Raw genomic sequence first — 17,682 nt, 5'->3', positions numbered from 1 at the left:
TGTGAAAAAATGTAAAAGCCTATTATTCATTAATAAATATCATTCCTTGTAATATGAACTCTTCTGAAACATACCACAAACTTCAATCATTTACTCAAAATTTGTGGACAGTATTCTCGAACAGTTTACCTTCTTTGACAGAAGCCCATTTCTTGTTTAATTCATACCTATTTTAATTTGTTAATTAAATAAGAAAGTGATAAATTTTTTACGAATAATCGAATCTCAACTTTAAACCATAACGAATATGGAACACCGTGAAATTGTAGCAGGTAAGATAAAGTCAAAAATACTATCAAAAATTGAAGTAAAGTAGTTAAGCATATGACCGAACAAAATGTGTGGTAAGGGTTTTCGTTAACAAATTGAATTACTTTTATCACTGTTATTGCAACATTACATAGCGATGCACACAGGAATCCGCCATTACCGTCTCTTATTTTCTTAGAGTGTTGCCACCCGTACAAAAATTATTACCCTTTTAAATATAGGTTGGCACTGTGAGTTCTAGTAAATTGCTGGTTAACATCTACAAATGGTTGACCTTTTTGTCAACAATAATGCTTCCTGTTAATCGAGTGGAGAAAAAAAGATGGAAACAAAGTTTGATTTACATACTTTTTAGTAAAACAAGCTCCAATAAAATTGAATAATCGGTTGCCGAGGTATATAAATTCCCAAAATTTACCTACTTTTCTAGCAATTCATTTGAACCGTGTTGCCAACATTTCTTAGTAGGTAACCGTGAGAAATTAAATTTTCCTCAGTCTGCACGATTCTGCTGGGAAAATGGAGGGAAGAAAGACGGAGAGTGAGAGCGAAAGTTGAACTTCGGTGCTTTTCTGTTATGCCGCGCAAGGTTAAGTCTACCGGAGCTCCGCGGCTGTCCCGCCGAGCAATTATTATCATTGTTATTATTGTTATTCAAATGAAGCCGTCGGGTAGGTCGGGGCTAATGACGTCCCACGATTACCGTAATAAGTTTATTAACCTTTTTTTAACGGACCGACGACCTCTACGTTGTTTTACTTTCATGCCTTGAAATTAGGTGGTCGTATTAAAAACCGCTGAATCAACGATCTCGGATTTCAGTAGGTATAATAAAGTGTAAAACAGCTGAAAATTATTATTAATTCTTTATTGTTATTATTATTATTATTATTATTAATTTAAGAATTATTTTTATGCAGGTTTGACGTTTTTGCAGAGGGTGAAGAGGAAGTTATCTTCTATTGTGAACTTAATGGGATCTCAAAGTTTGCAAATAATAATAAATATTTCTGCAACCAACTCGCTGACGCTCCAAAAACGCGATTTTGCATTACCTTTCATTTCTTTCCAATCGGTGAGAAGGTCGACCTATTTATGTATGGATATTTTTTGTCCGGAAAGAAAAACGACATTCTTGCTTCTGATCAAACGAAGTGGATCAACCGAGGAATCAGCGAAGCGAAGAGTGGATGGAACGCGTTCTTTTGTGTTTTGGAACCTGATGAATGGGACAATAATGGCAGTTTGTCGTTTTCTCGAATATAGCGGAGTATTTGGATTTGTATAATCATCCAACAAATATCGCAAATAATCACACAGAAAAAAAGCTGAATTTCAGATAATTTTGCACATTTTTATTACAATGTATTGAGAAAATTTGTCCTTTGTAATTGTTTTTCAAAATTTTGATATCATTGTAGAAGCTTGTTATGGCTATTACAAAATAATTTTTAGAGATTACTTCAAGCTGTGGTAAGAGGGAAATTATGTAATCGATTAATCGTAGACTTCGATCAATTATTTTCTCAATCAATCAATTAACCAAAATTCCAATTGAAGGGATTCTTTAATTGGCCTTTTTCATTGATTCTATTTCCAGTTAATCAAAAACTCTAAAATTTCTAAAACCATTTTATACAATGACTAGAATTTTGGTAGTTTCTCAGATAAGTAAAATTGAAAGCCTCTTCGCTGGGAGATAAAAAAATTTTCATCATATCTTGATGCTTGAATTTATTCCCTACTTAACCAAAGTCCGGTCGAAAATTTTTTTTATATTAATTTTCAACATATGATAGATTTGCAATCATGTTTTTTGATTCTGAACATCAATGTGATTATCAGTACACGACTGTTTTCACTCCTTTGTGATACTATTGTGGTGCTTTGACATGGAACAAAATTATTTTAAGCAGATGCTGTGTTGAGTCTCGGGTGAAATCTCACAGCCAATTGCGCATGCGCAAACTCATTTGTATAATTTATCTCATTAGCCGACCGAATTTCGCTCCTCGTGACAGTCAATTTAGTTCTCACTCGGATATTCAATGACTGATGTTGAAATGCGTGAATATTCATCCAATTACAAAGACTGGGATTGTACTAAGGGGGTCAATTGAACGCCGAGTTTACTATCTTCAACCGTATTCAAGGATCGGTTTATTTTAATACCGCTAATCCTTGCTTTATAGAGGATTTTGCAAGAGTAAGATTGATTTTTAGTTCTTGCCTGAATTTTTTTTTCTCTTACTTTTTTTCAACGAGTTCATAAAAATTCTATATTTTGCAGCTATCCAGCTATTTATCAATTAGCAGAAATATCGTTGTTTCTAAAATTGGTAAATGATCTGTGCAGTAGAACCTCGAATCGAATCCTTTGAATTTCGGATTCAATTTATGAACCGCTTGATATGTTATTTTAATTTTTTAACTCAACAACGTTTTGACTTGTGTTTTAAATATTTGTCAATATTTCAGAATTCTTACACTGTCCAAACATTAATTTTTATAAATTTATAACCATCAACGTGGTAACGAAAGTAGAAGAATAAAAATTACTCTTTCATGTAATTATAAGGATCTATCTTAAAATGATTGCTAGATCAGAACAAAAAATGAAAATTATCACAATTTTTTGAACAAGGCCGAATCATAAGAGGGTTGGAATTATATTCACTATTCATCAACAGTTGCACAGAAGCATATATAAAATAATATTAATAACAATAATAATAATAATAACGAACCAAAAGTTTTGTATATGTGTTAATTGCAATAATAAAGCTTTAACCAAACAAAGAAAGTTGAAAATTCGCCGTAGAATACAGAGACAGCAAACAATGTGACATTTTCATGGTAAATTTTTGGCTATAAAAACATTTAAAAAAAAAACGGCTATCGTAACTATAAAATATGTCGAATACTATGCGTCCCTTGAAATACGTTCCTCTTTGATTTGAATTTTTTTTTTCAATGCCTGAAGATTTCCAAACCTGCGAGGAAGTTCTCCGATTGATTCGATATCTGGCGTCTCCACCGTAGCTCGACTTGAATTTCGTTTCTCCCCCCTTTCGTCGACTCTTCGATTCCTCTCTCCATATACACGCACACACGCACACGCACACATTGACATATATGTATACATTGTACATACATACGGACTGCAGAGGGGAGGCAGTCAGGCAGGTAGGACGCAAGTACATATCCACGTATCCACGTGCGAGAGCATGCAGCGGGATGTAAAAGATTGATCGTGGATGAAGGGTTATATACACCAATCGATTTTTTTTTAATTTTAATTAAGTAATGTACGTATATTTAACTACACAGACAAAAAATTTCTTGTCAATCCGGCAAATATTGACGACTCGATGTAAGTTGAAATTTTTTTTTTGTTTCTATTATACCTGTGTAAATTGCTTTTGAAACTTTAGACGCGTTTTTCTAAAAACTGTGTTTTTGAAGTTGGTGAGCAAGATTTTTCGGAAACGGATGAACCGATCAGTCTCAAATCAGTTTAGGCACACAATCCTTTTCAGTGTATTTTTTAGTAATCAATCGAAGGTTTTTTCTCACCAATAAATATCTGCCATTTTATGAACAATATAAAGCCAAAATTTTTGTCAAAAATCGATTTTTTATTTATTTATTTATTTTAGTAGCCGCCATTTTTTCAAAAATTATCATTCTGGTAATATTTTTCGTTTTTTCATTTTACATGATCCAGTACAGAGATATCGTGATTACAACAAGACGTTTCTCTTAGAGGTACTCCCGGAGAATAGCAGCTTTCAAAATGATTATTTTTACAAATAAAAGCTGTTAAAATACAGTTCAAAGTTACCACAATATGTGTACAAATTTTTATTTTGATAAATTAAAAGGTCTGACTGTATGTAATCCTTAAGGGGACGCGATACTCGATTTCGACTTGGATTTATTGTTATATATCTCCAAGTATCCAAGTTTACGAATCTCAAAGGAGAAAAACGGAACAACAGCCACGACATTCTACATTCAATTCCGAACAAAAGCGTGCGGTAAAGTTTTAATCTTACGCATGACAAGAGAAATGGCAAGAAATCTGGAAATCGCGACAGTCAGTTACCACAGTTTTATAGATTTTATTTCATTTTTTCACCTTTGCGTAAAAAAAAAAAAACTTTCAGTACATTTCATTTCAAAATGTAATGTAGAACGCGACTCACATGCCCTGTTTCACATTTTATCGAAACATTTTGGTCTGACACGAAAGTAAAACGCGGTATGAAATGTAAACATCACGATAGTCAGTCATCACTATTTCACGGATTGCACACAATTTCTCTACTTTACCGTAAGAGCAAAATGTTCCGGCACGTCTTTGTCCAACAAAATCGAAAGTAGAATGCGGCTGTCAGGTCTCTTTTCCCTTGGAGATCCGTGGACCTGGATATTCGACGATATCTGTCAAGTCCACTTCAAAATCAAGCATATATTGCGTCAAAGTTGCGGAAAAAAGTTCGAGAGCTGAATTTTGACGCGTGTGTGCATCGCCATTCGCCGATTGAACCGGTTCTGGGGGTGCAGAGATCACGGTGTGAGTCTACATAGTGTGCCTAGAACTCCCACGACACGCCCCTTTCTTCGAGGTTAAAACCTTTAAGTGAGATGTGTACCAACCGTCTAAAAAAATCCCTATATTTCTAGGGAATTATTCTTCTTACGAACGCTACCCTGCTCGGTAATGCCATCACGAATAGTTGTGGTGTGAGTGATTTAAAGTCCCGCTCATTTTTTCCCCACGCAGATCTAACGTAACAACAATTAATCACCACCGATCTAGGGTATTTTGGCGCCGTTGGTACACATCTTACTTAAGTCCAGTCCAGCGCGAGAGACAAACTTTTTTTGGAGAAAGAAGCTGTACTCCTAGGCACATCATGTATACTCACTCCACGGTGCAGATTGAAGTTTCTGTGGGCGTCGGTGAGTCGCGAGCTTCGCGAAAAGGGCGGAAGGAGAGAGGAGAGAGCGAGAGAGAGAGAGAGAGGGAGAGAGAGAAAGAGAGAGAAGAAAGCGTCTGTGACTCTCACACATCGTCGTTCTTCGTTGGGCTCGTTCGCCCTCCTCCGGGATTACGTAATGTGTGTGCGGAAAGGCGGCGTAAGAATACACATTATTGATCGCGCCGGTGAGCAGGGACTTTATATACGTGTATGTATGCATGTATGTTGGTTATACTTACTCCAGGCTTCTGCAGGAAAGCTCGACATCCCGCCAACCGCGAAGTTTCGGCCGCTCTGAGAGAGAGCTTGCGATGGTGGGCTCGTCGTTTTTCAATCTTCTCTCATGTTTTATCACATATTTTGAAGGATTGCAACCTTAAAGTTTCGTTGTAAACTGATTTGAGAATTTTTAAAATTTTTCACACATTGCAGAACGTTTGTGTTCCTATAGCTTTAGACTTATACCGAATACAATAACGTCGTAATGCCTGTAACTTGTAAATTTTTGAGGTTAATTTTTTCATCAAAAGATAAAAGATTAATAATAACAATGAAACATAAACGTTATTTATATCAAAATTTTCGATGAGAAGGTAGACGAAACTTTTTTTTCTGGTTTACTTTATTTCAGTCAACCCTTTGGTTGCATATGGGTACAAATTCGCAGCGAGGGTTTCTAAGTTTGTGTGTATCGTCTGCTGGGATCCCTCGAGCGATTATTATTATTTTGATTGGAATTGTCGATTTCTTTTTTTTTGTTTCATCCTTACGATTTTATGTACAGAGACGTTCGGAACTTTGAAAATTGGTAGTGAGTAATTGGAATTGGTCAACTATTATTAAACTGGAAATATAAACCGGTGCAAATGCTGTTTCTAGCCTCGGGTTTTCAAACGAATATTTTTTTCTCTCTCTCATACAGGACACATGTATGCAATTTTTTTCCCCGAGAGATTCAATATCCGATCAATTAGAAAGTTGCAAGATCATTAATTAAAAATTGTATTGCGTATCAAAGAAACTCGAAAGATTTGAATCATGTTTTTCGGAATCACTTGAAATCAACCCTATAATGAACTAAAATCAATTAATTTTTGCACGAACTTGCACCCAAGTTGGAGTTTTTTCCTTGAAAGTGCGAAAAAAATGAAACAACGTAAGAATGGAAATCAAATAAAGCTTCAAAAATTTTGTACGTCAAGTAGACGAAGAAGTATTTATGGTGCGAGGACTTGCAAGGTGATGACAAGCCTGCTGGTGATACGTCGCCGTTAACACCGAGATGATCGATGGCCTCCATTATCGTTCACCTCATCAGTCATGGCCGAGAGACGTATTATACGAATACATGCTACACACACACATACACATTTATATATACATATATATATAAACAAATGGTTGATGTGTATAATATGTTAAAATTTTGAAATTAATCATTGGCTAATTACTTGTTGTAATGAGATAAACGTTCATAACATGATTACTATAGCGTAAAATATTCTTGCACTAGTCAAATTTGTAATTCTGTACGTTTATATAGATCTGCATTATTTTTGGAAATCAAATGTGAACAAAGGTGCGAAATGTAATTATTAATGATTGTTAAAAAACGGTGATGAAATTTTCGACAAATCACAGAAAGTATAACGAGTATTATGAAAATCATGGTGAAAATTTGGATAAATTTTCGGGAACATGCGACGAAATTGTAAAACTTTGAAAATACGTCGTGCATTCTTATCATGGAGGGGAGGAGTTTCTTCGCTGACGGCATGCAATGAGTTTTGAATTTGCTTTACTCGCGCAGCATTTCTGTAAAATTCATTAAACTTTAACATTAACTCGTTTGTATTGAAACATAACTACATGACTTTTACGAAAAATTTTTGCAACAATTTCAGCGAAGGTAAGAAACCTCTTTAAGACCCTTAACTGCAAAAATCACGTTATACTCGAAGTTCGATTATGTGTTGAACATGCAAGCAAGGTGGTTGTACAATAATAGTACCAACAGTATGAAAATTTCCATTCGTCACACTCTGCAACAATAAAAGACCATCGTTAAAATATGCACTGCAGCACCTAGGTGCAAGGAATAAATTTATTCTCATGCCCAAAACCCGCCGGTCCAACTGCAGGTATAGAAATATCCGCACATAGTTAATGTGGGAACGCCAATATAAGTCTTCGTCACCGATTCCCTTTTCGTGCCGACGAATGTATAATGTGTGCATAAATTTATACTCTCGGATGCACGTCTGCAGTCGCTAAGGTATAAATTGTTCTAATAACGCGCGCATATTTTACGTGTTTTCACTTTTTTCTCGGAGTGTTTTAAGTCCTAGGAGTTAAAAGTGGTCGTTTCTATACTGCGCGCATGCGCTGTCGCGAACAAATCTGGCGTGACGCGATTCTAACCTCAATTTCGTGTTTCGTGAAAAAACGAGTAACGTACTCTTGTTATATAAAGAATCGTGTGCAACAAGGAGACGACGGTCTTGTCAACTCGTGTATTTTCAATATACAACAAGCCCTGCAGTCTATAATGACTCTGACTGATCGTAATTCTAATTATCTGCTCAGAATTTTCGCTGCACATCGGTTGATAACATGCCAAGATGCGAAGTAAAGGAGAAAAAATTGCAATTGAGGGAAGTACGTAAGAATAATTAGTAGAAAAATGAGGGGCCATTCACTCGGAGAAGTCAAAGAAATGATTTGAATTTATCAACATTGATTTCGTTGATTTCCAACAATCTATCAGGGTCTTAGATGATTTCCAATGATTTTCAGATTATACAGGAAATTACTGGAATTCCAAGCATTATCCTTGACTTCACGTAACATTCAAGTTATTCAAGTTCCATCGATTCATAAATTGATTTCAAACTTTTCGTTTAAAAATTAATTTATGACATCCTTGAATGAGTGACCCATTGGCTGAAATGTTACGGTGTTCAAGGTTAAAAAAAGAGGTAAATTAGTCAGCTCTACAGAGTCTCGTTACGTACAGACGTGCAGGGAAATGTGGCAGAATTTTGGGGCCACATTGGCAGCCACACCTGCTCAAGGGGTGTTGTACCTGACATTTGGCGTTTGAAACCAACTTCGAGAGCCCCACGATTCGAGACCGATTGGCACTCAGAAAGAGACCCTCGAAATAGGCAATCGTCGAAATTGGGTGATCGATCCTATCGGCATTTCCAGCCACACGCGTGTGCGAAAGAAAATACCTGTGTGGCATTGACATGAAAAAAAGAAGAATAGCTCTTTGTGCAAATCGTGGAATCGTACCGTTCCGTGAGATGTTTATTAATTCAGGGTACCGCTAGACGTGCTTAATGACTGTAATTAAACAATGAATTTCATGGTCGCAGATGAGGATAAAGAGAGAAGAAGAGAGAGAGAGAATTATTGATAGGGGCTGAAAAGGGGAGGAATTACCGTGAAGGGAGGATGAGGCAGAGTCAAGTATTCACGGAGCAATTCTGGGCCATGCGCGAGAGCAGCCATCGACCCTCGCGACTCCGGGTGTAAAATGGAATTAATTAGGGAAGACAGTCTCTCAACAGGTGGCCAGCCGATGTGACCGCCTCTAAGGTCCCGCGACCAGCCCCAAGTAATTTACTAAGAAATAAATAAAGGGACGTAAACACCGCGATACACTTTCGCCTCGCTCATCCTGGGAATGCGGGGATAATCGCGCGCAAAAAAGAAGGAGAAAAAGAGAGACACAGAGAGAAAGAGAGAGAGAGAGAGAGAGAGACGAAGAATAAGCAAGCGAAATGAATGAAGTATCAAAATTTACTCACTCGAGCAAAAAAAATTTTGATTACATTTTCTGTTGTCTAGTTGATGAACAAATTTTTAAAAGAGTGGGCAGATTTTGAGAATTTTTATTTCGACAACAAATTAATCATTTAGGATGGTTTTTGGCCTACTTACTCATAAGTGTGTAGATGGAGTTTCATGTAAATTAATTAACAAGTGGCAAGCATTCTTACTCATTGCTGTAAAACAAACAAATATCATACCGTCGCAAAGAGGCTTAACTGTTCAAGATATCTTCAAAGTTAAAAAAGAATCGGTTCACTCGTTTTTGAGATATTGTGGATATTCAAAATCGTCTCACCGAATGAAATGATTCACGTATCTGTCAATAACAATGCTTCCTAAAATTGATTCTGTCCAAAAAAATATCTAAATTCAGCTCGATTCACATACTTTTAAACAAAACAAACTCTAATCGAATTGAAAAACTTGTCGTCCAGATACAAATTTCCAAAAATTCACTTACTTCTTCAATCGTCGATTCATATTATGTACTTCAATTTCTGACTCTGTATGCACTATAAATTTTTGTCCTTATTGATTAATTATCACTCATCAAAGACTCTAAATAACTTCACATGTACGTATCAAGTGATTATCACAACAGCAATCCCAAATAATTTTCTACACCCCATGATGATTTAGCTTTCAACTATCAAGTTGTATGATTTGATTGTGGTTTACGAGACTCCGAACCGCTTTGCATGATATTAAGTGATTCTGTATTACGTACATGAAACGTACGTGAAACTGGTTCCAATAACTGGGTATGACATAACTCTGAATAGTCTTGTAAGTTTGGTCTGACAGTTGTTCATCGACTCCAAGAAAACTAAACACGTACATAACAAGAACAATGTGCATTGATAGATGATCAAGTTGCAATTTCTGGAATCAATCATGTTCGTCGTCAAGTGAAATTCAATCGACTCGTACTCAAGTTATAAGTACACATTCTGAAGAAATCCGAATTTATTATGTTCCAATTTAGTGCAATGTTGAATGCAACTGTCGCCATAGTATCGCGAGCATTAGCCATTTTCGATTGTAATTGTACACTGCAGCTGTGGTTTTGAAATACATCATTCAAAACCGAAGACTTGAATTATTAACGAATGAATATAACCGTTTCCCGAGGCAAGTGCACCGCTTCTTTTGAGTTTGTGTACATCAACTGAATGTATCGACTAGCCAAAGCACCATTGTCCCCTTTTCGGGGCGGTCCTGAAGCAGTAGAGTCATAAATCATCGTGTACCAAATGGATGTTATTACCTGAGAACCAGCCGCTGGTTGACAGTGTTGAATCGAATATGGGTACACATGTCTAAATGCAGAGACAGGCACAAAAGGGACAATAAGTTGAAGATGTAAATAAACGTTAAAAGTCGATCGATCAGTCAATCGGGATCGGTTGTGACGCGTCCCGGTTGATCCGCGTCGTACGTGTGCTCGATTTGAAAAATATCCATCCACTCTGCATATTCTACAGCCCTCGTTGCCGGAGTGAAGAATTACCGACATCATTCAATTTTTATGATGTTAAAACATATTAAGAAGATTTCGCATTACCGATCGAGTAATCGGAATTCTATTTCGAAATCTTCTCTCTCCCGAGTAGTATGAAATCGTTTCACACTTTGGATAGTTATGGATGTGGCGATGGTGCTGCAATCTAGACATCAAGTGAAGTTAAAACAATTGACGAAAACACTAGACGATAAGTATAACTTGCAGCTAAAATTCACTCGCTTCAAGATTATGGGCACATGCTGCTATTTAAATTACAAGGAGAGTATCAGACTTCCCGATCACAGATTTTAACTTAATTTCCGAAGGTTTCTTTGGCCCAAAAAATGAGCTTCTGATGTACAGTTCCATCCATTGGGTCGTTCTTTGTTACAGTGAAAGAGTTCGCATGCTTGGTTCACTGGAAGTCAGTGAGAATTATATGTGATAAGGTAAAAGTTAACGGGAGTCAATAGACCACAAACCTGGAAATTTCCCATCGTTCGAAGCAATGTTGACGCTCAGGAGTAGAAAAAAAGAGTGAAATACAATTTTTCTAACCTTGTAAATAAAACTCGAAGGTCCGACATCTCCTTAAATTAGTTTCTGATTATTTTTAACGTTCACTTTACGGGTTCCGTGATGCAGCAGACTTTAACCATCACCAGTTTGCGGTAACGTTAAGGTAAATATCGATACCTTTAGCGAAACGGAAGCTCGTCTTCGGTATATACAGCAGGTAATATGCAATATATACAACTACCCGGAGCTACCTGCGAAGCACTTATTTACAGCCCGAGTCTTTCATCAAATTACCTCGCGCCAGCGAGTAATTGGTAAGCAAATCGGTTTATAAAATCTCTGTTGAATCGTTGCGCACAAAGTCAAGGTTCACCAAGAAAGTGATGAACGAAATTGCGCGAGATGAATCTATCAAAGGAATCGAAAAGAGCGTATATATGCTTCCTCCTCACGACTTCACAGAGTGTCATTGTTACAATTTTGAATATTTGTTCATTTATTTTCATCCAATTGTTTACATTTTCTCATATAAAATATCAAATGGAAACCCATACAGAGGTACACTTAGTTACCTGCCTGTAGGTCTGATATAGCTCTTGTAACGTAATAGCTGCAATTACAATTCATCCGATTACCGATACCTTTTCAATTTTGCACTGTGTGTTTTGTAACGGAAATTTTGATATCCTCAATGCCATGAAACGAATTGTGGAAAATTTTCATATTTTAGGTTATGTCTATCGAAAAATCGGGGAAACTTGCGAAATCGACACATGAAATTCCGATGCATTTATGCAATTTTTAAAGAGGATTATTGCATTTGAACCATTTGAGGATCGCATCTAATCAAATGAACGGTTTTGTAAAAAATTTAATTACACAGTCACGATTTTATAAAATAATGCGGTTTTTATCGTATGTTGTTTGAATATAAAAATTTCAATTGTTGAAAGTAGCTTTTTAAAATTGGGATGTAAGATACATCCGTCCTCGAGAATTTTCTTCTAGCTATTCACAAGTTTTACAAGTGGGAGAGAAAAGAATGTTGCACCAAAATAAAACGCTTTAATATCCATACAGAGATAGATAATATTTTCGTAAATGGATATTAAATTTGAGTTGTCAGATATATGTGCCACAGAAGGAAATGATTTGTTGAATCTACCAAATATAGTAACAATAAAGCGTATTTTTTGTTACCATGTTCTGAAATAAAAATTTGTGATTAGTGTTGAAATTTAGTTCTCTCAAATAACAAAGAAGTGGTCAGAACAACAATTCCGAACATTATAAGCGACACAAGATTTGTTTCTTTCGCAATTTCCTTTTTCCATTTCTCGCGTGCATGTGACTTACATATCTATATACACAGCATAACCTGTATATACCTATAAGTCGTGCGAGAGCTGAAGCGGGGCGATATTTGCAATTCTATAAATTGATTCATGAATTCGAATCACCGAGGCGTTCGTTCTTGCGGAGGATTCGCGTTCCGTTCCGTCCCGTCCCGTTCCGTTCCGTTCCATTCCGTTCCGTTCCGTTCGGAATATTGATTTGTAATGGCTGTGAGCATACGAATGAGAGAAGACGCTTTCCGGCGGGCACACGCGTCACTGCCTTCCGCGCCCTTGCTGCACGAGCTTTCTTAAATCCGGTGAAGCAAGGGTACGGTTGCGTCTGTGTGTGCGTGTGTGTTGCACCACCCGGTATAAACTCGCATGCATGAGCTCGAGTGTAGCGGAGGATTTGGTAGAGCTGGCGTGGGATGAGACGATTCGACTTGGGGATACGGGAGAGGCGGCGGCCGTGGGGGGGAGAAAAGGAGGGAAAAACCGCGCGAGGGTGGATTTTCCTCGGAGACCGGAGTGGAAAACTTATTGTCTCGAAACGAAACATCTCCCTTGGAAAAAAAAACGCCCCGCTACCCGCCCTCATATTGATTCGCCAGCTTCATGCCGGCGTAAACAACGAATGTATATATACATAAATGCCATGTACAATAATACGATAAAACCCATGTGCAGTAGGCCGGTGTAGTTTCTGATAGTTTTTCTCTCCTTTGCTCGTTTCTTTTTTCCGACGGACTGATGGCTCGTTGAGATGACAAATCAGTGTTGATTACAATTGATGCTAAAAAAAGGCGTGAAATCGCTTCAGGTCGTCGGAAATAATTTGGAAATTGCTGATTATCAGTTCGAAAACGCTTGGGATTGGTGTAAAACCGTTTTGAAATCGTTTAGAACTCTTTGGAATTAATTTCACACTGCTGGGATACTCCTTCAAATCTTTTGAAACTCGTTGATATCAGTTTCAAACGGCTTTAAATTATTTTAAAATCTCTTGAAACCACTTTAAAATCATTTGAAACTTCTTGAAATTAGTTTGAAAGAGGTTGGAATTATTTTTAAACCGCTTAATATCACTTTAAAATTGTTGAAAACTCCTTCAAACCAGACCGCAACCATTCATAATGATGTTCAAAGACTTGAAATTGCTTAAAATATCTGTCGAATAGTTTTAAATTATTTGAAGTTAGTTTGAAACAGATCGGAATGACTTTTAAGTTGCTTGGAATTACTTGAAATCACTTTGAAATGGTTCAAAAATGGTTTTCATTTGATTTGTAATAGTCCTTTACTGTTCTTATTCAAAAATTGATTCTCGTTTTTTTTGTAGTAATTTTTTAATTTATTGAAAAAAGTAATAATTCCAATACTTTTACTGTACTTTAAGTTCCGCTAAGTTGTATCGCTGTGCGTAAAAAAAATACCTCTCAATGTTTTACTCTTCAATTAAAGCTGAAGAAAAAAGTATTCCAGAAAAATGATATTTAATTATTAACATTTGAATTTATTAGCCACACAAATTTAAGTATTATCACTGAAAAGTTGCTTCACGTTTCAGTATTGGTTATACGTGAACAAATTGATTCAACCTGCTCTTCAATTATGCTAATGTGTTCATACAAGTTTCTTGTGATTTCAACATCTTTCAATTATCTAATAATTACATGGAAAAACGGCTTCATACTCCCGGTTAAGTTTTCTCATCTGGTTTATTTTCTTTATGACTTATATATATATACCTACTTTGGTTCTTGTCCATCAGGCATTCTCGTTTTTTTCTATTCCTGCGTCTTGACTATTTACCTCTGTTTTTTCAGCAATTTCTTTTTCCCTTATTCTTTTCTCTCCTCATTTACTCAACGACGTTGCAGTCAAAGTTTCTTATTGCTGCTTATTATACCGCCGTAGTAGACGTACGGCATCGCGAATGTCGCATGTATTTGTTGAATTGACTGTCGACAATTTGAAAGTTTTAACTTCAGATTGAGGATTCATTAGGGAACGTTACGCCGGAGAGTCGTCTGGGGCATTCTAGGAAAAGTTTCGGTCCAACCACGCGATTCCTTCAAGTCTCACCAACAACCACATTATACAGTCTGGATCCGTTGCCGCAGGGATCTCTTGCACTAATAATCATCGTTCCAATAATTACCCCAATAATAATAATCATATTCTGAATCTGCACTATCCTACAGACTTTCACTGTTATCCCCACAATGTACTTCTCACAATCCACCATGGATCCAACTGCACGTTGCATTGTCCGTTTCTATACGAATTCCGCAGGTATAATTCTGATATAATTTATTGTTCGCGGAACCTGTATAACCGAATAGATCGATGCATTAGAAATGTAAAACGTTATCTTAAAATACAGCGATTGAGAAAGATGGTGCCGTAATATTCATTAATACCTTTATCTTACGGCTAACTTGTTTTTGGTCCGAAACAAAATGCGAGTTCGATTCTATACGAATTATGTGACAATGACTGCCAATATTTTGCGTCGACTATATCGCCAGTCATCGTTACATAATTTGTGTAGAGTCGAACTCACATTTTGTTTCGGACCGAAAACAAGTTAGACGAAAGGTTAAGGCATTGATGAATATTACTGTACTTCAAGTGCTTTTTTATTTTGTCCGAATTAATTAAAGTTCAATTAAATGTAATTTCAAGGATCCTTAGGTTTTGAAATAAAATGCATATAAGGGTTTTTAACGTTAAAAATATTTCGTATTACTAAGTTAATTATTTCTTTGTTTGGATTTGATCGGATTTTGTACGATATAGAAGTCAAGATATGAAAAAAAATAATTCTTGACCACGAAGAATGTTGAAATAAAAACTTTTTCATACTTTTCGAATAATCGTTTCAGTATGTCTTGGATGGTTCTCATTTTATAAAAAAACCGAAAGAACTCGATAATTCTATGTCCAATTGGAGAAAGAAACCCGAAAAATGAATAGTTATAAGATCATCGTGACTCGGAAGTATAAAATATATTCAAACTTAAAATTAGTTTCTCCGACGAAAACGAAACTTGGTGCCATAAAAAATACGAATCATCGTATTTTCGAAACATCAAAGTCTTACGGCATACGTATTCAAGTTTTTTAATTAACTAGTACAACCTAGCGTGTTAATAAGGGTTGCCAGCTTAATTTCGTAAAACTATATCTACACTTGATACATCGTATTTTTCAGTTTATAAATACGAAATGTTAAAATCCATATTCCGTGTACAACTGTAAGTAACCGATAAAAATTTCATTAGAGAGGATATTTAATTCCAATCATTGCAGCCGGTTTGTTATCAGCGATAATTCTCGTTCCTTTCTTTTGTTGCCGGTGAAATTTGCTGGTGCGCAACTTTGGTAGGAATACATCGAGGGATGTTACTCCCACCCTTAGAGCCGACCGCCTCCCTCCACATCGAACCCACTGAATCCCCCTCTCGGGCAGGAACGCGAGATTCGGCAGTCACGAGGGGAAATTGGGACGTGGGGAGAAGGTTGGATTGTGTATTCGAGATAAACCATCCCCATCGCTGCGTTTACGTGTCCTACTCGCAACCATTTTGTTCAAGAGTAACGTATCACGTAACGCGACGAAATGTTTTCGGCTACGTGAGGTTCGTCGCTCCTAAACATCAGGTCAAAGTTCAACTTTCATAAGGTTAATTGGTAATCGTGGGTCAGATCTAAATTGTCGGTGAAACTTTAGATATCAGTCAAGTTTCGCGAATCAAGTAACTTTCTGGCTCTCTTTGGATCGACTGATATCGACTCTTCAAATACCTCGCAACACGGAATTTCATGAGTCAAAATTTGATGTAATTTCACACTTATCCAGACAGCAGAGCAAAGAACAAGAGATGCTACTTCTAATTCGGAATCTGACGATTGTAGACTGTCAAATTCTGTCCCTAAATATCACGAGAAAAAGTTGCAATAAGAGAACAAAGTATACAAATTATAACTATGAATATAAAAATTCAATGATTCTCGGATCTTGGATTCTTGGACTGGAATTTTGAATGGAAATGAACTTTTATCGATATCGTTTCTAACCAAACTCAACGTAAAAGATAAATTCCACTAAAGTAAGACTGACACATCACTTCGAAAGTTGTTTTTCATCGGGCGTTGAGTATCGGTTCTTCTCAATTCATCTCGACCGCAAGACTGAACAGCACTAATTAGACAAGGATACCAAGTGATTCACCCTCCATCACAATAGCATATCACTGACCTCACAATCTTCTAAAACCGCACAGCTATTATCCCGAATTATCACTTGTACCTTCTAATACTGTAGAAAATCATTGATAAAGATAACTTTTATCACTCGCAAGTGTAACACCATAGTAAGTAACTCAGAGGAAGGATATGGATATGGATAAAAGCAGACTACACTTGACGAAGGCACCAAGATGATCGACGGACATCTTGTTTGAAAATCAAAAAATCTGTAGAGTTTCGAGCCGTCGGTCTTCAGATGGTCCCAACTTTGCGTAACTGATTGTAAGTTGACTCGACGACGTTGGAGCGAAATCGATGACGAGCAGCTCGAGCTGTGGACGGAATTGAAGGATGGCCTGCAACCTCTGCACGCGAGGTAGAATATATTCAGCTGGTATCGAGCAACTGACCGGCTGCGGATGCAACGGCTGAACTGGATGCACGCACCTATACAGACGGGGATTATATATTCCTCGTCCACTCTCACGCACATCCAGACTGCATCATCATCATACGACCTCTGCGTGTGCATTAGTGCAGCGCATTGATGACGTCGTAAAGTTGATTCGAGATCGTGTAGTTTCACTGCTGAAATTCGGAGGTCGTTGGTTATAATTACCGAATAACAGACGACGTGACGTCCTGCGAAACGAAATGATGATTAGGTACCAAACATTTGACGATATTACGTGACACTTTTAACTTCTACGTCGTAGATATTGACAGTTTTTATTGGGGTTCAGGAAACCAATTTCTAATGTGACGGTAACATCATTCCGCGAAGGATCATTCACTTGAGGAATCCATAAAGTTAAGAGTCGAATGTCAAATTGTAAATTGGAGAAATTCAAATGACTCGAATGTTTTTTTTAAATGATAACTCTGATCATTAATACCAATATCGAATGTCTTCTGTTGATTTCCAACTTGTCGTGTGGTTTTATTATTTTCAGTTTGCCAGGTGATTTCC

This window comes from Diprion similis, chromosome 10 (genome assembly GCF_021155765.1).
Source record: "Diprion similis isolate iyDipSimi1 chromosome 10, iyDipSimi1.1, whole genome shotgun sequence".
Classification (NCBI taxonomy): domain Eukaryota; kingdom Metazoa; phylum Arthropoda; class Insecta; order Hymenoptera; family Diprionidae; genus Diprion; species Diprion similis.
The sequence above is the reverse complement of the archived record's forward strand: the minus strand, read 5'-3'. Positions refer to the sequence as shown.